A 5,000-nucleotide genomic window follows, 5' to 3' on the forward strand; every position below is an offset into this window, starting at 1 on the left:
CCGGGGCGAGCCGAAAGGCCGCCCGCTTTCTCTGGTCCGTGTTCGTTAAGCGGCCCGCCTGGAGCGAGGCCGCGGCGAGCCAAAAGGCCGCCCGCTTCTCCGGTCCGTGTTCGTGTTTAATATTCGGCCCGCCCGCTCGGAGCGAGGCCGGGAAGAGCGGCAGAGCCGCCCGCTTCTCCAGTCCGTGTTTCATAAGCGGCCCCCCCGAAAGGCCGCGGCGAGCGGCAAAGCCGCCCGCTTCTCCAGTCCGTGTTCGTGTTTAATATTCGGCCCGCCCGCTCGGAGCGAGGCCGGGAAGAGCGGCTAAGCCGACCGCTTCTCCGGTCCGTGTTCGTGTTTCATAAGCGGCCCCCCCGAAAGGCCGCGGCGAGCCAAAAGGCCGCCCGCTTCTCCGGTCCGTGTTCGTGTTTAATATTCGGCCCGCCCGCTCGGAGCGAGGCCGGGAAGAGCGGCTAAGCCGACCGCTTCTCCGGTCCGTGTTCGTGTTTCATAAGCGGCCCCCCCGAAAGGCCGCGGCGAGCCAAAAGGCCGCCCGCTTCTCCGGTCCGTGTTCGTGTTTAATATTCGGCCCGCCCGCTCGGAGCGAGGCCGGGAAGAGCGGCTAAGCCGACCGCTTCTCCGGTCCGTGTTCGTGTTTCATAAGCGGCCCCCCCGAAAGGCCGCGGCGAGCCAAAAGGCCGCCCGCTTCTCCGGTCCGTGTTCGTGTTTAATATTCGGCCCGCCCGCTCGGAGCGAGGCCGGGAAGAGCGGCTAAGCCGACCGCTTCTCCGGTCCGTGTTCGTGTTTCATAAGCGGCCCCCCCGAAAGGCCGCGGCGAGCGGCAGAGCCGCCCGCTTCTCCGGTCCGTGTTCGTGTTTAATATTCGGCCCGCCCGCTCGGAGCGAGGCCGGGAAGAGCGGCAAAGCCGCCCGCTTCTCCAGTCCGTGTTCGTGTTTCATTAGCGGCCCCCCCCCACCCGGAGCGAGGCCGCGGCGAGCGGCAACGCCGCCCGCTTCTCCAGTCCGTGTTCGTGTTTCATAAGCGGCCCCCCCCCCTTCCGGAGCGAGGCCGCGGCGAGCGGCAAAGCCGCCCGCTTCTCCAGTCCGTGTTCGTGTTTCACATTGCCGGGGAGCCAGGCACTCATTTGTGATAAAAGTGGCACTCTGTCATATTTTCAGAAAAGTGGGACTTTGCCATATTTTCGAAAAAGTGGGACTTTGTCATATTTTCGAAAAGTGGGACTTTGTCATATTTTCGAAAAAGTGGGACTTTGTCATATTTTCGGCTCCAAAAGCTCTTAAAATGCTGTTCCCTATATATGTGCCGATAGTGTTTTGGAGATCTGGGTCAAACCTCCGCATCTTTTTGGTTTGAGGGTAGAGGTGGGGGGGTCAACGCAAAAGATGCGGGCACTTAGTCATTTTTTCGGTTGGGCGACCAGGGGCGCTGTTGGCACTTTGTCATTTTTTCGGCTGGGCGACCAGGGGCGCCGTTTGCACTTAGTCATTTTTAAGGCTGGGCGACCAGGGGCGTTGAGTGTTTGGGCGACCAGGGGCGCCGTTGGCACTTTGTCATTTTTTCGGCTGGGCGACCAGGGGCGTTGAGTGTTTGGGCGACCAGGGGCGCTGTTTGCACTTAGTCATTTTTTCGGCTGGGCGACCAGGGGCGTTTGTTTGCTGGGCGACCAGGGGCATTTTTGACACTTTGCCGTTTTTATGGATGGGCGACCAGGGGCGTTTGTTTGCTGGGCGACCAGGGGCATTTTTGACACTTTGCCGTTTTTATGGATGGGCGACCAGGGGCGTTTGTTTGCTGGGCGACCAGGGGCATTTTTGACACTTTGCCGTTTTTATGGATGGGCGACCAGGGGCGTTTGTTTGCTGGGCGACCAGGGGCATTTTTGACACTTTGCCGTTTTTATGGATGGGCGACCAGGGGCGTTTGTTTGCTGGGCGACCAGGGGCATTTTTGACACTTTGCCGTTTTTATGGATGGGCGACCAGGGGCGTTTGTTTGCTGGGCGACCAGGGGCATTTTTGACACTTTGCCGTTTTTATGGATGGGCGACCAGGGGCGTTTGTTTGCTGGGCGACCAGGGGCATTTTTGACACTTTGCCGTTTTTATGGATGGGCGACCAGGGGCGTTTGTTTGCTGGGCGACCAGGGGCATTTTTGACACTTTGCCGTTTTTATGGATGGGCGACCAGGGGCGTTTGTTTGCTGGGCGACCAGGGGCATTTTTGACACTTTGCCGTTTTTATGGATGGGCGACCAGGGGCGGCTAGTGGCTGGGCGACCAGGGGCATTTTTGACACTTTGCCGTTTTTATGAATGGGCGACCAGGGGCGTTTATTGGCTGGGCGACCAGGGGCATTTTTGACACTTTGCCGTTTTTGTGGATGGGCGACCAGGGGCGCCGTGTGGCTGGGCGACCAGGGGCGTTTGTGGGACCGGGCTGACACCGGGACTTTGCCTTTAATTCGGCCGCTCCAGGGAACCAGGAACGCCGGCCTCTGCTCAGCACAAGTCGGCCTGAAGTGGGACTTTGTCATATTTTAATCCTGGGCGACCAGGGGCGTTTGAGGGACCGGGCTGACACCGGCACTTTGCCTTTAATTTGGCCGCTCCAGGGAACCAGGAACGCCGGCCTCTGCTCAGCACAATTCGGCCTGAAGTGTGACTTTGTCATATTTTAAGGCTGGGCGACCAGGGGCGCTGTTGGCACTTTGTCATTTTTTGGGCTGGGCGACCAGGGGCGCTGTTGGCACTTAGTCATTTTTTCGGATGGGCGACCAGGGGCGTTGAGTGTTTGGGCGACCAGGGGCGTCTGTGGGACTTTGTCATTTTTTCGGCTGGGCGACCAGGGGCGTTTAGTGTTTGGGCGACCAGGGGCGTTTGTGGGACTTTGTCATTTTTTGGGCTGGGCGACCAGGGGCGTTTGACACCGGCACTTTGCCTAATTTTTAGCCGCTCCAGGGAACCAGGCAGGTCGGCCTCATTCCTGCACTTCTGCCCCTGAGTTGGGCGACCAGGGGCGTTTGAGGAACCGGGCGGACAGCGGCACTTTGCCTGATATTTGGCCGCTCCAGGGAACCAGGCAGGTCGGCCTGACTTCAGCACTTCTGCCGGTAAGTTGGGCGACCAGGGGCGTGTGAGGAACCGGGCGGACAGCGGCACTTTGCCTAATATTTGGCCGTTTCAGGGAACCAGGCAGGTCGGCCTCATTTCAGCACTTCTCCCCTGAGTTGGGCGACCAGGGGCGTTTGGGGAACCGGGCGGACAGCGGCACTTTGCCTAATATTTGGCCGCTCCGGGGAACCAGGCAGGTCGGCCTCATTTCAGCACTTCTGCCGGTCAGTTGGGCGACCAGGGGCGTTTGGGGAACCGGGCGGACACCGGCACTTTGCCTGTTATTTGGCCGCTCCAGGGAACCAGGCAGGTCGGCCTGACTTCAGCACTTCTGCCCCTGAGTTGGGCGACCAGGGGCGTTTGAGGAACCGGGCGGACAGCGGCACTTTGCCTAATATTTGGCCGCTCCAGGGAACCAGGCAGGTCGGCCTCACTTCAGCACAATTCGGCCTGAAGTGTGACTTTGTCATTTTTTAAGGCTGGGCGACCAGGGGCGCTGTTAGCACTTAGTCATTTTTAAGGCTGGGCGACCAGGGGCGCTGTTGGCACTTAGTCATTTTTTCGGCTGGGCGACCAGGGGCGTTGAGTGTTTGGGCGACCAGGGGCGCTGTTGGCACTTAGTCATTTTTTCGGCTGGGCGACCAGGGGCGCCGTTGGCACTTAGTCATTTTTTCGGCTGGGCGACCAGGGGCGTTTGACACCGGCACTTTGCCTAATTTTTAGCCGCTCCAGGGAACCAGGCAGGTCGGCCTCATTCCTGCACTTCTGCCCCTGAGTTGGGCGACCAGGGGCGTTTGGGGAACCGGGCGGACAGCGGCACTTTGCCTGTTATTTGGCCGCTCCAGGGAACCAGGCAGGTCGGCCTGACTTCAGCACTTCTGCCCCTGAGTTGGGCGACCAGGGGCGTTTGGGGAACCGGGCGGACACCGGCACTTTGCCTAATATTTGGCCGCTCCAGGGAACCAGGCAGGTCGGCCTCATTTCAGCACTTCTGCCGGTCAGTTGGGCGACCAGGGGCGTTTGGGGAACCGGGCGGACAGCGGCACTTTGCTCTTTTTTTGCCCGCTTTGGGGAACCAGGCAGGTCGGCCTGACTTCAGCACTTCTGCCCCTGAGTTGGGCGACCAGGGGCGTTTAAGGAACCGGGCGGACAGCGGCACTTTGCCTAATATTTGGCCGCTCCAGGGAACCAGGCAGGTCGGCCTCATTTCAGCACTTCTGCCGGTCAGTTTGGCGACCAGGGGCGTTTAAGGAACCGGGCGGACACCGGCACTTTGCCTAATATTTGGCCGCTCCAGGGAACCAGGCAACTCGGCCTGACTTCAGCACTTCTCCCCTGAGTTGGGCGACCAGGGGCGTTTGGGGAACCGGGCGGACACCGGCACTTTGCTCTTTTTTTGGCCGCTTTAGGGAACCAGGCAGGTCGGCCTCATTTCAGCACTTCTGCCCCTGAGTTGGGCGACCAGGGGCGTTTGGGGAACCGGGCGGACACCGGCACTTTGCCTAATATTTGGCCGCTTTAGGGAACCAGGCAACTCGGCCTCATTTCAGCACTTCTCCCCTGAGTTGGGCGACCAGGGGCGTTTGGGGAACCGGGCGGACACCGGCACTTTGCCTAATATTTGGCCGCTTTAGGGAACCAGGCAACTCGGCCTCATTTCAGCACTTCTCCCCTGAGTTGGGCGACCAGGGGCGTTTGGGGAACCGGGCGGACACCGGCACTTTGCCTAATATTTGGCCGCTTTAGGGAACCAGGCAACTCGGCCTCATTTCAGCACTTCTCCCCTGAGTTGGGCGACCAGGGGCGTTTGGGGAACCGGGCGGACACCGGCACTTTGCCTAATATTTGGCCGCTTTAGGGAACCAGGCAACTCGGCCTCATTTCAGCACTTC

Source organism: Hippichthys cyanospilos, chromosome 22, assembly GCF_059441005.1.
Source record: "Hippichthys cyanospilos isolate Australia breed blue-spotted pipefish chromosome 22, RoL_Hcya_1.0, whole genome shotgun sequence".
Taxonomy (NCBI): domain Eukaryota; kingdom Metazoa; phylum Chordata; class Actinopteri; order Syngnathiformes; family Syngnathidae; genus Hippichthys; species Hippichthys cyanospilos.